The sequence below is a fragment of the Pelodiscus sinensis genome, chromosome 22, assembly GCF_052426305.1.
Source record: "Pelodiscus sinensis isolate ZL-2025 chromosome 22, ASM5242630v1, whole genome shotgun sequence".
NCBI classification, from domain to species: domain Eukaryota; kingdom Metazoa; phylum Chordata; order Testudines; family Trionychidae; genus Pelodiscus; species Pelodiscus sinensis.
Window position 1 is genome coordinate 8,610,235 of NC_143073.1, and position 20,897 is coordinate 8,631,131.

At 48.4% G+C, this 20,897-nt stretch overlaps 1 protein-coding gene across 11 annotated transcripts in view; it reads right to left on the bottom strand.

Moving 5' to 3' along the window:
• The window catches only part of MEF2D (myocyte enhancer factor 2D), a 224,709-nt gene that overhangs the window by 196,562 nt on the left and 7,250 nt on the right, over window positions 1-20,897 (bottom strand). Inside the window, exon 1 of one of the 11 annotated variants that reach the window (XM_075907985.2) lies at window positions 7,854-13,144. The exons of the other annotated variants lie outside the window; for them this stretch is intronic. The gene's annotated coding sequence lies outside the window, so the exon portion shown is untranslated. Of the gene's footprint in view, window positions 1-7,853; window positions 13,145-20,897 lie in introns of those variants that run through there. 11 annotated transcript variants of the gene reach the window in all.

The following is a 20,897-nucleotide window of genomic DNA, read 5'->3' on the forward strand; positions in this document are numbered from 1 at the left end:
TCAATAAATCCATGTGTAGACCCCTCTTGTTCCAGAATAAGGGTGTGGTGTTCCCATTTAGCTAAATGCTCTTTGAAAGTATGATCAATACAAATAATAAATAATATCATCCTTTAAGAAACAACACCAATCCAGTGTGCCTTATGGGTTTCCTAAGCTTATACAGGTCAAAAAAGGGCTTTTGTACAAAGGCATCATATGTCGTAATTGGTCATTTTCTTAAATCCCTTTGTGCTCAGTTTTGGCTAAAATTGGCTTGCACACAAGATCGATAATTGCAGATGAAGGAGTTCATTGTTGCACACCAAGACCCCTTTATACTGCTCTGTAAAGCGGCCCCAAAGTGCAATTTACCCACCACTCTGACATCCCCTTACACTATAATGAGGGCCTTCAGTATACCCGAGATACAGCCTCTTGAATTATGTTCGAAGACCAAAAAAACAACATTGTAAGGCCGAGAACACCTATCTGGACTTTAAAGAATATGAATCAGTCCCAAGAATGCTGCAAATAGCCCGCAAAATAAGCCAGGAATTAAAAGAGCAAAGAAATCCAAACACATTCCGGTCTGGAAATAAACAGTAGATCCACCCAGTCTTACAGCATGGGCTAAACATTATGATGTGAAGTGCCGCTTTTTTCCAGCCATATCCGTGCTACTCTCGGCTCAGTTACATTCAGAAGGGACAGAGGGAGTAGCCATGTTAGTCTGTAACTTTAAAAACAACTTTTAAATAATGAGTGGTCCTGTGGCAAAAATTATCATGAGATTTCGTGGGCACAACCCACTTCCTCAGATGAGATGATCTCGAGTGGAGAAAAAAGGGCGGGAACCCTCAAAATAAGAGGGGAAAAATTACCTGTCGATTGTAGTCCAGGTGCTAATGAGGCTAACTGTGTGGGCTGGAAGTGTCCCATACGTCACTTTTGATGTCAAAAGGGAGTTGAATGTAAGGTAGGGATGTAATAGTATAGTCGATTTATCGATAAGCAAAAGCATATACGTTAATGCAATAGACTAAACACATTCCCCTCTCCCTCTTGCCAGTACATTTTTTAGCAGGCTGGCCAGAAGCCCAGCTCAGTCCTGGCTCGCACCGTGTCCAGGATCTACCACCGCTACGGCTCTGCATTTAATGTGCATTAGGAGCCAGGTGAACAGGCAGCCCAGCTCAGTTCTGGCTTGTGCCAGACCCAGGAGCTCTACCCCTCCCCTGGACAGGGGCTGCTGGCACCCTGTGCTGCTGCCTCTATATCAGAGGCAGCAGTGCAGGGCAACAGGCAGCTGGTCCATGAGGTTTTTAAACGGGCTTCCCTGATACAGAGACAGCAGCGTGGACTTGCCAGGGGCTCCTTGGGAGTGGGGTCAGACTGCATTGGCTGCCAGTCCCAGCCCCTGGGACTAGTTAGTAGACTAGTCGACTAACCGATAAGAATTCGTGGTTAATCGACTATTCAATTACCCGATATTTAACATCCCTAATGTAAGGAAACTCATTAACTCGGGCAGCAGCGCGGGGTAGCAAGCAGGAGCCGTTCTGCGCAGGGAGCTGATACAGAGGCAGCAGCGCAGGGTGGCAGGAGCTCCCTGAAAGTAGGGCCGGGAGAGCACTGGCTGCCACCCCCACTGCCAGGGACTATCAAATAGCCGTGTAACCGCTACATTTTTATGCAGTTACACTATTATTCAATTACATGCTGTCAAACATCCCTAGAGGAAATGGGGATACTCTGTGGCTTCTGTTATTCAGGAGATCAGATTAGATCAAGGCTGGGTAGGCAATAGTTTTGACCAGGGCCACTTCAGAAATTTTTGAGATGGCCCCGGGCCACCCCGGAAGGGGCGAGGCCTCAAGCCGAAGGGACAGAGCCTCAGGAGGAAGGGGAGGGGGTCAGGACACTTCCATGCTTCCCCACTCACAGACCCTGATTGATCTAGTGTTTGCCCCCCCACTCCTCAGAGAGAACCGCCAGATGTTCTGAACAGCTGGTGGTTCCCTCTCGGTACCCATGCCCCCGGCAGTGGGAGGAGACTTTGCGCCCTCCCCCCTCTTTACTCTCAAGTCAATCAGGGCCTGGGGAGGGGGAGCATGTGAAGTCTTTCGTTCCCTACCTCCCTCCCCCCCCCCTGCAAGGGAGCGCTGTGCTTAGAGTCAACCACCAACTGAGCAGCAGCTGGCGGTTGACTTTAAGTGCTGAGCCCCTGGCAGGGCGGGAGAAGACTTCACATGCTCCTCCCCACCCCCAACCCCTGATTGGCCTGGGGAAGGGGGAGGAGACTCTGGTCCACCAATTGAGTTAATCTGGCCTGCAGAGGCCCTGCTGCTCCCCCTACTACCAGGCCAATCAGGGCCTCTGCGGGGAGGAGAGGGCAGAGTGCATGAAGTCTCCTCCCACCCTGCCCCCATCCTGCAAGGAGCAAGCGGTGCTTAGAAGTGCTGCATGCTCCTGGCAGGATGGGAGGAGACTTCATGCACTCTCCTCACCCCCAAACCCTGACTGGCCTGGGGGCCACAGGGACTCCACAGGCCGGGTCCTCTCTCTTGGCTGGCCGGATCTGGCCCCCAAAGGCCCTTTTTCCCACCCCTGGATTAGATGATGTAATGACCCCTTCTAATCTTGAAATCTATCAGTCTTGCAGATGGGAAAAATGAAGCCTAGAAACACAATTCTGGCTTTTAATGAAATATACATGTAAGAGGAGGTTGCATCGGACATTTTCCCCTGGTGCCTGGAGACAGCTCCACCAAATTCTACCTACCACCTCTGAGCTTTGCTCAAGCTGAGCGGGAAGGAGATGCAACTGATTCAAGGGGCTTACAGGTCCACCAGGAATGAAGACGTCGCATGGTACGTCCCCATTGTGTTCTCCTAAGACAAAAGCCAATGAGCCAGGAGACACAGGCTGCCACTTGTATCAACTGGTTTCAAAACAATCTACATATAAGAGGCACCTGAATTTTAGAGAGACCAAAGAGCAGGGAAATTGAGGCTGGAAACTCACAGAAGAATTTGCTGCACTGGCCCAGCAATATACTTATCTTGACTTGTGGGAAAGTCCATAAACTCCAGAAAAAAAGAAATAAAATGCCCTCCCATTTTATCCCCTTAGGACTGAAAACCCAGAGCAAAGTTAGGGTCTGGATGCTGCAGTGTTTCTGAGTTCCTACGGAGTCTGGGCTTCCTGCCATGAGCAACAGCAGCTCCGGGGGTGTGGAAAAAAAAAAGTGTTTATTTTGGGGGATGAGAGAAAACTTGCAATGTACAAACTGCAGAGGCAAAAAAAAAAAAAAAAAAGTGTTTTTGTCGCTCCTGCCAATTGCGCGCCTTGCAATATAAAGACTTTTGTGTAAGATCCAAGATTTCTGGTGGGAATACTTAACTTACTAAGTATATTCTTTCCTGAGGCTTACGCCTAGAGAATCGAACAAGCTCTCATTCATATACCACCTGGGAGAGTCGGCCCCTCTCATGGCGAGGTTTCCATGTTTGCTATAATACCCTACATGGCCTTCTTTTTAACATAGGGCGGTGGCTCGGAATGAGCCAGCGATTTGGGCACTGGGCTGGGAGCCAGGAGAGCCAGGCATTGATTCTGAGCTGTGTGCTGGCCCCTGTCCTCCACTTCTTGTGTGGAACAGCCACCTCATCCCAGCCGCTTTCTTCCTGCTGCCAAACACTCATGTGAAAAGCTCTCGCTTCCTCCTGCAGTGATGGTTGAGCTAACAGAGGATCCCCATTTGCTGTTGACAGTATAGGGCCTATTACACACAGTGGAGCCACTCTGATTCAGTCTAACACAGGGCAATCAGACACATACATGCACATGCATACATGCAGCCCATTATAATCCCTGCCTCCGAGGGCATCGGGAAAGATTAAATTAGCTAATACTTGGAAAGCACAGTCTATGTGCTGAATATCCTTCTCTCCTCAACTTTCTTCCCCTTGCCAGCCCGGATGGCATTAGGAATTACTTAAGAGACACCGGAGGACACGTTTCCTCCCCCTGTGACCCAGATTCACCTGCCGCCTGATCCTTCAGTGAAGTCGTAATCCAATAAGGGGTGGAGTGGAGAAAGAGGGATTGGTGTTCTTTATTTTTTTAAAAAACACATCCCAGAGCGTTGCCATGGAAACCACCGGGATGCGATCAATCATTTCAGCCTTAGCAAAGGAACCGACACAGCGATGAAGGAAAAAAACACATGGGCTTCAACCAGAAGGCTGCTTTTGTCGCGCAGGCCCTGAACTAAGCTTCGGGAGACGTGGATTCATTCTGTCCACAGGGTAGGTCTTTCGTAGCAGAAGAGCTACAATTACAGCAGGGGTTGGTACGCCCACGCTAGCGAGCAGGGCTAAAAATAGCAGGGAAGACATGACAGCACCTGAGCCCCTCATGTGGCTAGCCCAGGCTGCTATGTCCTATTTTTAGCCGTGATCGGTAGATTAGAGCTAGTACAAGGGTGCAAATCCATGCTTCTGTCAAACCCCAGAGAGTGGCATAGACCTACCCCCAGACTCCTGGGTGAGTCACTTAATCTCCCAGTGCTTTAACTCCCTATCATAATCTGTTCTTTATCTATTTAAACTATTAAGCTCTTTGGGCCAGGGGTTGGCTCCTATTCCACGCAAGGCACTAGTCCCCTGGAAGGGGACCCATGCCTGGGTGGGCTGTAGAGATGTAATAAAGGATCTTTAGCCATTAGCAAGCCAGGGAAAAGGAGAAGCCGATGAAATCTTTGAGCCAAACTCCTCCTGGGAGAGATACCATTAACATCAAGGGTACATCTACACAGTAGTGTGTACCTCGAAATAAGCTACACAATTTGAGCTACACAAATTGCATAGCTCATTTTGAAATCTGGAGCTGTCTACCCAAGGTATACAGGAAGCCGGAATAAGAAGCCCACTATTTCTAATGCATTTCGAAATAACGGGCGTGCTGTTAACACGCACAGAACGCTATTTCGGACAAATAACCTCATGAATTCTTATCGGGTAGTCGACTATTCGATAGTCCCTGGGGGCGGGGCCGGCAGCCAGCATGCTCCGGCCTCACTCCCAAGAAGACCCCTACCACTCCACGCTGCTGCCACTGTATCAGAGACAGCAGTATGGGATGCCAGGTGGGAGCGGGAGCGGGACCACAAAGGAATTCAGTTTAAAAACCAGCTCCCCTGGTGAACCAGCTGCCTACTGCCTTGTACTGCTGCCTCTGATACAGACACAGTGGTGCAGGATAGCAGCAGCCCCTGTCTAGGGGGTGGCCTGAGCTCACAGACCCAGCGCACGAGCCGGAACTGAGTTGGGCTGCCTGCCCACCCAACTCCTAATACATTTTAAATGCAGAGCTGCAGCGTAAGCAGGTCCCGGACTCATCACAAGCCAGGACTGAGCCGGGCTGCTGGCCAGCCTGCTCAAAAATTTACTGGCAAGTGGGGAGGGGAGGAATGCGTGTGGTCTATAGCATTAACCGAAAAGCTTTAGCTTTACACTATTGCATTCCTAGTTCACACCACCACTAACTAGAGTAGGAATATAAGAATTTAACTGGTTAAACTCTCAGAAGCTGGCAGCCCCCCAGGATAGCAGCCACTAGGGGCTGGCCACCACAGAGAGCTCATGGGACCAGGAGTCTGTGAGGCTGGGAACCGCCGGCAGTCTGTGGGACCTACAGAGCCCATTTAACTGTGTAACCCACATGGTTGTCTGACTGTTTTTACATCCCTAAACTAGAGCTAAATCGGCATTCGCAAGAGAGGACCATTTCTGCAAAGAATCTTTCAGCCTTGAGTGGACAAGGCCTTAAGGGGCCAGACGCCAGGATCTGTTGCCATGGCAACCTCAAGCCAGTTTATGCAGTCAGGCAGGTGACCTCAGTCTCATATTCTCTGCTCCTCCAACAAAGCCCTGAAAGAAACCAAAAAGCCCACGGGATACCACACCCGCTCTGCCTCTTGCCACCCTCTCCCACACATCCTTCCAGCAGATGGTCACAACAGCCAAAGCCTGGCAAAGGAGGTGAAAGCGATGCCCATTTACACCAGGCAGGCATCCAGGACCAGATTTTAAAGTGTTCAGCACCCAGAAGTGGGGCTGGATTTTCAATAGAGCCCAGCACTCAACTCCTCGCTTTGAGAAGAGCAGAGCCTTGAAAAAGCTGGGCTCGAGGCCCATGGATTGGTTGTACAGATATTAACATTGCTTTTTAGAAACTTCCTGGTTCACCTGAAAACTTACTCGGAGGAACCAGCTGGCATTTGCATACCAAAGACCCCACATCTGCTCTGTTGGGTTCTGTCATCTCTAGATCGTATGCAAAGCAACCTTCCCTACCTTTTCAAGCACTGCAGCAATACACTGCAGACTACAAGAACTGACGCATGAGACTATCCATTCGGTCCTCTCATTAAACTAGTTACCAACTGCTTCCGAGGAAGATGCAACGTTCCCTGTAATGACTGGATAACCCGTCCCTATCTTCCTGAACCTGATGCAGGAGGTTTTTACAGGGGTTCCTTGCATTCCACCTCACAATCTTTCTATAAGTCAGCTTCTTTCCCCCCCTCTCCTGCCTTTTCAAGGACTCCCTGCAACTCCCCTCCCACCCTATGCCAGGAGTTCTGAGTATCTCCTTCCATACATGGGTACCTTAGATTTTTCTAAAAAAATCAGTGGAAGTTAGATGCCTAAATACCATGGAAGATCTGGGCCCTGATCTCCATGACATCATGTAGCAAAGAGTTCCACAGTCCCTCGAGGGCTGTAACAAGGGTGGGGCAAGCATGGCGCTCACCCTGGACGCATCATAATCAGGGTCGCAAAGACACAGTAAGTAAAAATAATAAGCTGCAAAAGTAAAGAGCATGATGCATGTTAACCTAAGGAGAGGGGGCACATAATTAATATTTTGCCCCGGGTGCAAAAATACCTAGTTACAGCACAGGATGCCTTAACAAGATTCCCTTTATGAGTTTTGAATCTACCTTCTATTTCATCAACTGTTCCTATGGACTTCTACCACTTTCTATCACTACTCTGCTATATTAAATCCTCTTCAAACCAATAGACCTCCTTATAGCTCAATTATTACAAACAATCAGCTCTCCAGTTCGTTTCAAATGAATGCAAAATACAGCATTGCCAAATCTCATCATTTTACCACATGTCTTAGGATTTTTTTTCCCTCGAGCCCCACTTCCTGGAGCCCTGGGAATCTGAGAATCTCAGCTTCCACTTAAGATAACAAACCTACCTCTGAGGCTATGTCTAGATTGCAGACTTCTTTCAGAAGAAGTTTTTCCCGGAAGAGATCTTTCAAAAAAACTTCTTCCAAAAGAGAGTGTCCACACAGCAAAAGCGCATTAAAAAACCAATCTGCTTTTTCAACAGAGAGTGTCCACACTGAATGGACGCTATCTCGCATGTAAGCTATGATTACTATGAGCGGCATGGCCACCAGGGCACCTGTGCTTTTTCCTCTTTCCTCTTCTTGTGAAAGAACTCCCTCTTCCCGGTTCACACACATCTTTTTCCGAAAGAGCTCTTTTGGAAAAAGGCTTCTTCCTAGTAGAAAGAGGTTTACCAACGCTGGAAAAACCCCTCTGTTCTTTCGATTTACTTTCGAAAGAACATGATTGCAGTATGGATGTTACTCAGGTTTTGTTTGAAAAACAGCCGTTTTTCCGACAAAACTTTGTAGCGTAAACATACCCCGAGCTGCAAACTTGACTTCCGTGCAGCCCAACCAGATGAGTCTAACGGTTCCTCCTAGCTTTAAAATCTATTAAGCCCAGAGGCCCAAAACACAGATGATAAATAAAAAGAAGCCAAAAATCTATTTTTACCTCATAAGTTTGGGGATCTCGACTCACGATTTTTGAATATTTGGGGTTGGCAACATGAGGGACACATCAGTCCCTGCGCTCTCCGGAACAGCCAGCACTGGGATGGAGGAAGCGCATAGATAAAGTAGTTCCAGGGGCGGGTAGATATGCTTCCAGACGAGGGGAGGAAATGTCTGAAATCCTCAAAACCACGGAAAGCTGCTCTGTGTTTGTGCAGTCCACTGGGAGCCCGTTCGTGAAGTCCTTTGGGAACCTCCAATGCTTTCACACACATCCTTTCCCTTCAGTATGCGGAAAAAGGTCACCGCCAGACGCTCCTCCAACCATCCACTTACCAAGCCTAAACACGGAGACCCTCCCACGCCAATCTCACCCTTCCCCCGCCACCCCACCTCTGCCGACTGACTCACAGATGGTTCCTTAGAGTTAAAAGTTGGGGAGGGGGGAAGAGGGAAGCCACAATGGGATTCATGGAAGGCTGGAGAAGAGAGAACACTCTGACTGTGCGTTGTTTTCTCCCACCCGTCGGACGTGCCAGATCGGAGCTGCTGTACCGTAACATGTAGGAGGCTCGGCTTATGTTTCAAAAAGGATAATGTTCCTTTTAAGTCTGAGCCACCCAAAATAACAATGACCCTGAAGAAGGCAGCTCCTCGTAGGCCTGGCTTACAGTGGGATCGGCTATCCCCAGGTAAGCCCCTAGTGCAGACACGTTTTGCAACAGTGCCTGGCTTCCAACCTGGTCACATACACCAGTACAATTCCCATCTGCATCAGAGCCCTGTCTGCCCAGAATGGGATGCAGTCATTTACACCAGTACAAAGTGAGTCTTCAGTGCTACCTGCTGAGTTTTTCACACTCAATTCACAGGGGTGTAAATGACTGCGACAGTGTAAACTGTGAGGCCCAGTGGGCGGACCTGTCTTCTGTATGTGAACAGTGCCTAGCACAATGGGGTCCATGCAATATGTATGATAAATAAATGCACCCTTCTGTTCATGGCTCGAGGGCATGTGCACCAGAATCTAGTTACAAGAGGAACTCATGTGTGTGCACCCCAAGAGTAAAGAACTGGGGAACAGGGTTCCATTCTGCTAATGGCCATATGGCGCCTTTTCACCGAGCACCAACCCACGCAAAAGGACATCAGAAACCCACTTCCACTGGGTTGGTGCAGGGAGCAATGACGAGCCAAGCCAACATCTGCCTGGGAAGAGAGATGTGGCCACTCAAGTAACAAGGATGTTGCTTAGACCATCTGGTCCACTTCTGTTTAAGAAATAGAGAGGATCTTATTGATACATATCTCCATCCTCCCCTCGGCAGATAAAGGTGACATATTTCTGCAGGATGAAGACTGTAGCAACACCCAGCAAGAGCTCTGGGCAGCATCTTGAAGACTGGGCTTTGGATACTTGTGAGCAAATGAGTAGAAAAGAGCTATGACTGTCAATTTTCAATGTGGCACCTTGCAATCAGGTGTCAAGCAGCGTTCCTGTAAGCTGAGTGCTTGGGTGGACACCCAGGAGAGATTCAAATGCCACAGAGCTGATAAGCAGTGCCCACTGCTGGTAGTGTGTGTTTCTACTGGTGGTGCACATGTCTTAGGACACAGAACAACATTTATCCTGCACTTGGATGGAAAAAAATAAGAAGAAACATTGGTGTCAAGGAAAGCTGAGCTAGTGGTTAAAGGGCTGGACTAGAGCTCAGTAGATCTGGGTTTGACTCCTGGGGCTAGATTCTCAAAAGCATGTTGGGTATTAAGCTTTTGAAAACATAGCCAGAAGTTTCACAGTGGGAGTTATTGGAGAGCTTTCAAAATCTGGCCTTTATTTAGGTGCCTAAACAGAAGCTGGGGTGTTGCGGGTGTGGAGAGAAGAGAGGGAACAGCCCCCCTTGTGGGCGCTCTGCCTAGCCCACAGCTGAGATGTGAACCGAAGACATATCCCCATAAGCACTGGACTATCCTTCCTCTCCATGTACCCCTGCAAATCAAGTCGCATGGCACTGAATTTGCCTGGGATTCTGCCCGTTTACAGCATGCAGCTTCATTTCATAAATCAGAACTAAACAGCTTCCGCATAAACATTCCTCGAAAAGCAACAAAGAGGAAAAAAAAACCCTTTCCAGGGCAATACTCTACAATGGAGGGACCCGTTTGACCCCATCTGACCCAGTCCACTTCCTAGTCATCAAAACAAGCTACTTCCGCAACAGAGTTTTCATAAGAGCAAGAGGCAAGTCTCAAGAGTGCGCACTCGATGCACCCTAAGATAACCACACCCCGGGGTGCAGACAATGACGTTCCTGGCACATCACCCCTTTCCCAGGGCCCTGGGCAGTGAGAGACTGCGGGAGAGACCCGGTTCTCAGTTCAAACGAGTGACTTAACATGTCAGTTTTCCAGTAAATTATTCATCAAGGTCTGTGAGCGGCAACATATAGATGGATAGGTATATACAAGTACCACTAATAATGACATAATGATTCCATGCATGTGAAACTCACTCTTTGGCGAGCCTATTTCTTAGCTGCACAGCTGGCATATGCTCCAGTCTGTCTGTACATTCCACAAAAACATTCCTATTCACAGTCCCTATGCAGTACTTACGTGCCACTTAAACCTGGGACTTATGCACTCCTCTCTGCAGCTACCATTTCTCAAGCATCTAGTGTTCAACAACTATAAGTATTGCGAGAGGAACAGTTTTCAGTATCATGAATTTCAACTCCCTTTAATACTGATGCTCCCTTTTCCGACAGTAGTGCTATGTTCTGACACCATCTTCATCCCTCAGATGGGCAGTGGTAAGTCTCTAGGGCTGTACACAGTGGCCCTAAGCACTGGACCATCCTTCCTCTCCATGTACCCCTGCAAATCAAGTCGCATGGCACTGAATAGCAGGTGAACAGAAAATAGTGGTATAGAGTTTGAACTAGGGATGCAAATGTAGGCAACCAAAATTGCTAATGAAGTGGGGATTTAAATATTATTAGCATAATCGCACCCGTGCGCTATTCAGATCACCAGCTGATTTGAACCAGGCAATGCGCTCTGGGCCACGTTATTTCAAATCAAACCCCTTAGTTTGAACTAACATTACTCCTCAAAAAATGAAGTGCAGGATATTTAAATCCTCACTTCATTAGCAATTTCAGTCGCCTATATTTGCATCCCTAGTTCGAACTAGGGGGCAAGTGTAGATGTACCCTGAGTGTCATTTGCTTTATTTACATATTTGCAGCAATCCTGAGACAGGGGTGCTCACAACAAACATGGAGACAGTGCTCTCTTCCAGAAATCTCACCTCAATACCAAAACTGTGACTTTGCACCAAGAGCTGACATGAGAAGAAATGAAACCTTCTAGCTGCTTGCAATAGCTTTCTCTCCAGACAGCCTTGTAACGACACCTGCAACAACACAAGCATTCCTTCCAAGACTAAAAACTTGCTCGCACACGGAGAACTTGGAAAACTGTGTGCAACAGTGCCACCAGGTGACATCTGCTACAAAAGACATGGCACAACAGTGGAGACACTGGCCTAGACCTCCAGGAGGCTGCATTCGATTTCTGGCTCTGCCACAGACTCTCTTGGGCAAACCCCTGAGCCACAATTTCCCATCTGTCAAATAGGGATAATAATCTTTGTTGGCCTGCCATTAACTAATTAAACTCTAAATTCTTTGAAGCAAAGACTCTCTCATGATCAGTTCAATTTGACAGAAGATGAAAACAACTGTCCCCAGTGTTGAAGGACAAGGCCTAGTCCTGCCGACCATCCACTGATTTCAAGGAAATTTCCACCCCCAAAAGGATGCCGGCAGAAGGAGGGCCCATAAGATTGTAATGAGAGCTCAAGAGAGTCAGGAAAACTGGTGCATGGGGAGGGGAATCTCAAAATCTGCTCCCCTCTCCCGAACACCCGGATGAAATCAGGATTAATCCTCCAGGGAAACCAGAGGTGCCAGTGATGAGAAACAAGCATTTCATGGAAAGGCAGCTTCCTTTTTAGACTCCAGGATAACAACTTGGCAGCTGACGAACCGACCTATGTAGTCAGTGGTGTTATCAAGACCTGTATTGAATAAGATATCTGCTTGGCCGTTCCGTGGTAAATTACAGTGCTCTGTCACGCTGATCAATATGCCTTCTGGGACTGCGTTCGTGACAATCCCACGCCCTGGGACACACACCTTCTTTGCAATTGCCTCTGGATTGCCTAGCACTGGCTACAGGGTACATGATCCAGGGCTTAAAAGCACCAGACAAGAAGCTAAGAGAACTGGATTCTGTAATGTTCCTCAATTTTTTATTTATATTAGAATATCACCTAGTGGCCCTGCTCCTTGAGGCTGGCACAAAAAAGATGGACAATAATTTGTTAACCCGGTCATTTATTAACCCTTCCCAAACTATCCCATCAACATACTCAATATAAATGAGAGTGAACTCTTTTGGCACCAAGGTGCATCCTGTAACCCTTTGGGGCAGTAAGACAGAAGGAAAAGCCTGTCAGCTGTATTGAGTGTTCCCTTAAAGCCTGGAGAAAGCAGCATTAACTGCAGGTAATTGGCTTTGTCAGTCTATTAGCCATCTTGAGACCCTGCCTTTGCATTAACAATCACTTCAGCTGACCTTGTGTCGGCCAGATCGCCTTCTGTGGGTGTAAATCTGTGTCACTCCAGAGATGTCACTGGAGTGGCACCGGTTTACACCTGCTGAGGATCTGACCTATTTTAAAAGGACAACAAGACCAAGATATGAGGCATGTTTACATTGGAGCAGAAAGGTGTGGTTCCCAGCTCACTCAGAGTTGCCCTCATTAGCTTAAACAAAGCTTAAACAAAGCTAGCGTGCTTAATAGCCTGGTGGCCAGGAGGGAATGGGTGGCAGCCAGCTCAGGTTAGGCACCTTAGTTTGTACCCAGGGGGGTCCAAATATTACCCTGCCATGCGGCTATTTTTAGCACACTAGCTCAAGCTAGCACTGGAAGGCCCACGCGAGCTGACACCCATACTTCCCAGCTCCACGGCAGGCACACCCGTCCATTTAGGCTCCAGTTAACACGCCAGGAATGGGATATTGTAATTAATGCCAACCACCGAACAAAAAAGGAGCCTGTAAGTTTGACCCATTTATTTTCACTTGGAAGCTCACACTTGCTATTCCTACCCCCAGCAGGTCCCACTAGCACTCAGGCTAAACTATGGAGATTTAAAGTAACTAGGGGGCTGTGTCCTGTGCACTATGTTTGCCAACCTCCCTCTCTCGGGGGGGGGGGGGGTAGGCAATCCCCGCTCCCCCCCCCCCCCGGCCACTAGGGAGGGCTGGGCTGCGGGAGTCCCAGCCCTTTGTCTCCCCTTCCTCTCCCTTCTTCCCCCCCACCCCCGGCCATACCAGCCCAGGCCGTATCTCTACCCTCCACACCTACAGCCGCACCCACCCTGGCCCTTCCTCCCCCCAGCCTAACACAAACTCCCTTCTCCTGCCTCCTGGACGAGTTCTGCTCCCGGCGGCTGGGGAGGACTGGGCATAGACCATGGCGCACCAGGCCCAGCTCTTCCCTCCTCCCCTTCCCGTGGCTGGGGAAGGCCGAGGCTGCAGTGCCCAGCCCCAGCGCTCCACGTGGCCACCAGAGAGGGCCGGGCTGGCAGTGGGTGGGGCTTGGCTCCAGGGACAACGGGACGAGGCTGGAGGATGGGCTTTACCAGCCCATGCCTACCCCCTTTCCCGTCCCCTCCCCCCCGGTCTGTGGATGCTGTGACATGATGACATCACTCTGTCGTCCCATAGGACAAAATTTTTGAGAGAGAGAGAGATAACACGCCTTTCACCCCAGTGCACTTTAGAAACTAATCACTGGTCTGTATAAAATATTTGCTCCATATGGAGGGATGATAGCCGAGAGACAACTACTGTGTAAATCACCAACTTGTGCCTCACGGTGGGCCACGTGATCAGTTTCAGGCAGCTTTAGCTCTTTCACCTGCACTCTGCCCACCACTCCATCTCTGGTGAGGTGAAAACTTTTCAAAGCTACGAGGAATGGTAAACAGGGACCCTCCACTCCTCTCCCTGGGCTAGGGAACGTCTCCTACTTCTCCCCAACCAAACCTGGCACGTTTTACCCTCCTCCTCCAAGACAAAACAAAAATAAAATGGCAGCGGATCAGAACAATTCAGCCCGTCAGGTTAATTCACCCATTGGAAATTACTTGCATTGTGAGTTTGAGCACCTAAACTACAGTACAAGATGAAGGTGATCCGTGCCTGGAAAGACTCTAATTACCACTCATTTAAAGGACCTGATTCTCATTCATACTAAAGCCCTTTTCCTCTGCTCTGGATGCAAATTACAGGTCTGGTCTACACCAGAGGTGAAAGGAAGCAGGTGCACCAAGGTGCGCAGCTCCGGCAAGAGCTGGCTGAGCTGTGGCAAAAGCCAGCGGGGAGCTATTTAAAAAGCTGGCAGGGAGTCAGGTTGCGATAGGACAGTACCTGTAAGAAACTGAAGTTCCTTTCACCCCAGTCTACACTTAGAATTTAGTTTGACATAGCGACAGCACTTAGGGGTGTGAAAAATCCAAACCCCTGAGCATTGTGCTTATATGTAGACAGATCGAGGTCAATGCAAGACTGTTTTCCTGCAATAGAAAAAAAAACTCTTTCCATCGCTCTAGGCCAGGGTGGGCAATAACACGGCAGTGGTTCACCAGGGTTAGTCCCTCGTGGGCTGTTGCTGCTATATTTACCTCTACAGCCACAGGTACCAGCGATCACAGATCCCATTGGCCGTGGATTGCCGGCCAATGGGAATGGCAGGAAGTAGCATGGATCAGGACACTGCTTCCTGCAGCTCCCACTGGCCAAGAACGGCGATCTGCAGCCAGCAGGAGCTGCGATCACTGGTACCTGTGACCGTGCAGGTAAATATAGTGGTGGGAGCCCGAGAAATGGACTAGCTCTAGCCAGTGGGCTGGTATTTTCCCCACCCCTGCTCTAGGATGCATCTATGCCACTGTTTCTCTATCAGTGGCACGAGTACCCTTAGGGGTACTTGAGAGAAGTCTGGGGGGTACGTCAACACAAAACAAAAATTCGGTTTTCTCCAAATTTCAGTTAAGTTTTTCAACATTTTATTCTTTTTGTACTTTTTACACCCAAAAATTTCATTGCCCGCCCAGCTACGATTAAGTTGTTTAAACAAATGTGTTGCAACGGTAGAAAAAAAAATGTGTGTGTCTGAAAACTGTAGGTACTGGGGGTACTTATACATTTTTTTAAACAAAAAAAAAAGTTGAGAAACACTGGTCTATGTTATGGGACGATACCAGTTTACTTACGGCACTGTAGCTAAGTCCGATAGCCACTGCAGTGTAGACAAGAACTTGGTCACTTCACTTTAAAGCAGTGGTTTTCAAATGACGGTTTGTGCCCCAGGACTGGGTGGTAGAATGTCAGGCGCTGGGTCTCGTTGCTGTAGGGGGAGTTAAGGCAGCTTCCTGCCTGTCCTGGCACCACAGAGTGTTCTTCATCCCAGAAGCAGCTGGCAGCAGGCCTGGCTCCTAGGTGGGAGACGGGGAGGAGTGCACAGGGCTCCGCACTGCCCCTACCCTGAGTACTAGCTCCGTACTCCCATTGGCTAGGAACCTGCTGCTGGCTGCTTCTGGGGGCAACATGCTCTGCAGTGCCAGGTGAAGTAAGAAGCTGCCTTAGCTCCCCCGCTGCACCACTGACCAGCCCTGACATCCCCCCTCCCCCAAAGCCGGAGCCCCCTCTGTGACGTAGTGGGGGTACTTGCTGGGCTGTGGTAACCTCTGCTGTCTGGAGCAAGACCCAGCAGGGAAAACCTCATTATGCAAAGGTGACGCCAAACCTGTTGAACCAGACACCCCCCCCCCCCCCCCCCCCCCCCCCCCGTGGAGAGGAACAAAGGAAGGTGGAATGCTGCCCTGGCTGGGGGGCAGGGCTGGAAGAGCGTGGGTTAGTTGCGGTCTGGGAGCATGGAGGAGACAGCCTAGGCAAAGGGGCTGGAGTTTAGGGGCCCAGTCTCCCCCCATCTCAGGGGGGCCTGAGGCATCCTAGCCCAGCTCTGTGACCAGATTACATCTGTGCTGTATCCTGGAGAGGCAATAAACTTCCTCTATCCCACTGGCTGGTGCAGTCTGTTTGTGCCATTTCGGGGTGCAGGAGACGCGCCGTCACACCCTCCTACAGCCCAAAGCTCCCATCCTAAGCCTCACCCCGGAGTCCACACTCCAGTCAAATTCTTTTGGGTCGCGGCATCAGCGATTTTCTTCAGCTGGGTCATGAGGGAAAAAAAAAGTCTGAAAACCGCTGGTTTAAAGACCCTTTATGCTGCGATGGGGCCAGAGTCTAAATGTCACTCACAGGCTTTAAAATCTTGCATAAAATATCACTGCTCCCCCCCAAAAAAAGCCCTTTAGACTTGGTTCTCACAAAGGCTGATGCGCTTGAGCAATTTTACTCGAGCATGTCTCCCCATTGACTTCGCTGAGATTACTCACATGAGTAAAGCTACCTGAATGTGTAAGGTGTTGGCAAGACCCGGTTCTTATTTAAATTGCCCAGGGCCAGACTCTCATATATGATCAGACCTCTTCACCATTCTGATGGCGTAAAGAGACACTGGAGGAATGCAGCTCGGAAGCTCACCCTGTTTCAGCATCACTAATGCTGCCACCGGGAAAGAATTCAGGAAAAATTTACATTTTATTTTCATCATCCTATGGTACTTCATAGCATAGAATCATAGACTCCTAGGGTTGGAAGAGACCTCAGGACGTCATCAAGTCCAGCCCCCTGCCAAAAGTAGGACCATTCCCAACTAAATCAACCCAGCCAAGGCTTTGTCAAGCCAGGACTTAAAAACCTCTAAGGATGGAGATGCCACCACCTCCCTAGGGAACTCATTCCAGTCCTTCGCCACCTTCCTGGGGAAATACTTTTTTCTAATATCCAATCTAGACCTCCTTCACTGCAACGTGAGACCATTGCTCCTCGTTCTGCCATCTGTCACTACTGAGAACAGCCTCTCTCGAACCCTGCTTCAGGAAGTTGAAGGGTGCTATCAAATCCCCCCTAGCTCTTCTCTTCTGTAGACTTAATTAGCCCAAATCCCTCAGCCTCTCTGCATAAGTCACAGGCTCCAGCCCCCTAACCATTTTTGTTGCCCTCCACAGGACTCTCTCCAATGCATCCACATCCTTCCTGTAGTGGGGGCCCAAAATTGGACACAATACTCCAACGAGTTAGTATCTATTTGATACAAAGTACACAACCCTGAAGAAGCAGGTCTGCCCACAAAAGCTTGTGATACTACAGCACTACTTGTCATAAGCATATCTGTTGCTTGGATCGTCACTAAGAAGCAGGGGAAAAGAGACGAGCAATTTTTCTGGCTTGGATTATAAAGTGCACGGCTTCAGTTCCTCTGGATACCAACACAGCACATGTATCAGGTAGGAGCTGAGCCATTAACACAGAGCAATACCAGCCAAAGCATGGCAGAATTCCAGCTCTGAGGGAGAGACGTACATACTCGGCCTCTAAAAAGCCCTGCACTTAATTGCGCGTTGCAGGGATAATATATGAGCAGTAAGTTAAGCACATATCGCTGACGCTCGGCTGGTCCCTGGCTATGTCAGTGCAGGAGTCTGGGAACTTTTCAGAGTCAGTAGGGTGACTCCTCAGGTGGTTCAGTTGACCCCAGGTGCAAGCTGTGCCTCAAAGTATGAATGACATATTCACGTCTTCCTCTTCTCACCAGCTAGTGCATCACACACTTCCTTGGGAAATCCTTCATCACTGGCCATGTAGCCTAGCGGATAGGAACTCAAGAGAGCTGAGTTCTATTCCTGACCTTGTTGCGAGCCTCCTGGACAATCTTCAGTGAGTCACTGCACCTCTGTGCCTCAGTTTCCCTTGGGGGAATAATAGTACTGACCTCCTTGGTAAAGCACTTTGAGCTGATCTTCTCTCTCTTTTCTAACTTGCTGGGCCAAGCAGACAAATACTTACCAATATCGATATTTCATGTATCCTAACCATCTGAGTTAGTACCACTTACATAAGTGGGACAACTGGCACTTCAGAGCTACAGTTCCAGGTTCTCTGCAAACTCAGGCTCTCTGGGCTTTGCCTACAGTAGGAAGTTACACAGGCAGAAGTTTTTCCGGCACAGTGCCCTAGACAAAGCTATTTTGGAAAAGCACATGCACCGTATACCACTTTTTGGGTTTATGTCCGTGCAGCTCCTGATCGTTCACGGTGAGCAAAGCCCTCCCTACCCAGAGGCAAAACACGCAGTCGCGTAGGTCACCACAAAAGGTGGGGCACCAAATTGCCCCAAATTTCATGGTGCTCTAGGCACCTCCTCTCCTGGCTGCCCTCCCCCGCTGCTCAGTGCCGGTCCGGCCCCTCACCAGCCAATCCCCGGCCACCCCACTAGGACTCAGCATCCAGCCCCCGCTCACCAGGCAGTGGCAGGCAGCCCGAACAAGCTGAAGGACTCAGGTGGAGAAGGGGGAAGCTGGGATATGTAGGGCACCAGCACAGGCAGGGACAGCCCTGATTGTGGGTAGCATCCTAATGTCCCTCCACTTTCAGGCGCATTGCCTTGCGGGAAATTCTTGTTGTGCACAGTGGGCCCATTGCTGTGTGCAATTATTATTATATTGTGGGGAGACCTGAAAGCATCAGGCACACCCCACCGTGCCAGGTGCTGTACAAGAAGAGAACACAACGACCATTTTTGCCCCCTAAAGAACTAACAGTATGATGGGATACCTGCATGTCTCTCTGAATTGTGGGCATGCTTTCCCAGTGCATATGTTTCACAGGCAGCAGGTCTCAGAGATTGGCTCATTATTCCCCATGTTCCTCCCACACATACACCCATCCTTCACCTACCCCTTCTATTCCAGATTTGGGAAACACTAGGTAATTGCACAGCCCAGAAACTACAGTGGTTCGAACTTATTTTACAGAAAGATGTATTTATTTTATAGCCCCCGGTGCTTTTTGTTGCTAACCATAATGATGGTTGTTTTACACAGGAGGAAATTTTTTTAAAAAATCTGCAAACAAGTGCAAAGAAAAAGAATGGTGCACGTGACGGCAGAGAGGAAGATTGAAAACGACAGATCTGTGAAGGCAGAGTGGCTGGCAGACAACAGTCGGGAGATGACTCGATTCGCCTTAAAGGGAAAAGCACCACACGCATCAAACTGTTCCTTTAATAAAAAAATTATATAGATACTAAAAAAGGTCAGCCTAGAGGTCTCCCAACATCGCCACAGCTCTGAACAAACCAGATGTTTAATAAAATACAGCTCTTTATTGAAAGGTTTATGTAATTTTTAAAAAAAGAAGAGACAAATGCCAGAGAGGGAAAGTATCAAATGCCAGTTCTTAGGTGCTGTAGGCTGATCTGGGTCATCTTAACTCTGATGGCCTTACTACTATTATTCCTTATTTGAATGGCAATTGCACCAATACCAGCAGGTTTATTGCTGCTGTACAAATGCACAGGACTTTGTCCACACACAGAAACGGCACTGATTTAACAAAATCAGTTTCTATATCAGTGAAGGGCTTGATGCCCAGGAAAGTTAAGCTGAATTAACTAGAGGTGTGAATTTGAAGTGGATTATTCAAACCACATTCAAAAACACCTTTGGGAGAACCCTCAGGTAGAATTAAATGTCCTAAATCTGATTTATTTTCAGCAGTGAAAGTAACTTTACATTTCTTACTGGTACTGTCCTACTGCAGTGTTTCTTAACCTTTTTTTTTTTTTTTTATAAAGTACTCCTTTTTCCAATAAATAAATAAATAAATAATTATAAGTACTCCCAGTACCTACAGTTTTCAGACACACAAAAATTTTTCTACCATTGCAACACATTTGTTTAAACAACTTACTTAGAGCCGGGTGGGCGATGAAATTTTTGGGTGTAAAAAGGACAAAAATAATCAAGCACTTCAAACAAAAATTCACTTTTCTCCAAATTTCAGTTGTGTTGACGTACCCCCCAGACTTCTCTCGAGTACCCCTAATGGTACTCGTACCAGTGGTTGAGAAACACTGTCCTACTGCAACCCAGGACAGTGTCTCCCTGCCACTCTTTAAATAGCTCCCTGCTGGCTTTTGCTGCAGCTCAGCCATCTCTTGCCGGAGCTGTGCACCAGGGCGCACCCGCTCACTTTCACCTCTGTTATTTTAATTCACTTTTGAAACCAAATTAAGGCCACTTTCATTCTGAATAAGAACATTCACACATGGATTTAATGCAGTTTAACTAATCTGTTGCAAAGTCACCCTTGGGGGTCTGCCATACAAGTATGAAAAACATCACTCCCTGTGCACTATAGCCAGGTCAGCCTACCCCCAGAGGTAGATGCAGCAAAATCAACACAATGGAAACAAGTCTCAGAAGGGTTGCCATGTTAGTCTGTATCTGCAAAAGCAACAAGAAGTCCTGTGGCACATTAAAGACTAACCAATTTATTTGGGCATCAGCTTTCGTGGGTCAAAACCACTTTGTCAGATGCACCAATAGAAGCAGCTGAGTGGCTGTAGCCACGCCTAGTTACTCTGGATTAACTTTCCTGCCTGTGCCCATGTAGATAAGCCCTATCTCGAGTTAAGAACACCTGTTTTCTCCTAGGTGAAAAGCTACCCAGTGTGGGAATTCTTCCTTTTGGAGTGAACAGAGGCTAAAATTAATTGCTCCAGTGTATGCAGCTCAATGCATTGCACTGAAACTGAAATCAGTTCAAGCACACTGATTAAATCTACACTCATGCAACATCTCTGCATAGCTAAGCACTTCCCTAAAATCAGCTGGGCCTGATTGTCATTGACACTATACAGCATTCCATATAACTGAGTGCTTGGGTGGCCACCCAGGAGAGATTCAAATGCCACCCTAGCTGATTAGCAGAGTGCCCTCTGCCAGCAGCAGGTGTTTCTCCTGGTGGTGCACACCCTCACATGCTTCAGTGTACAGAA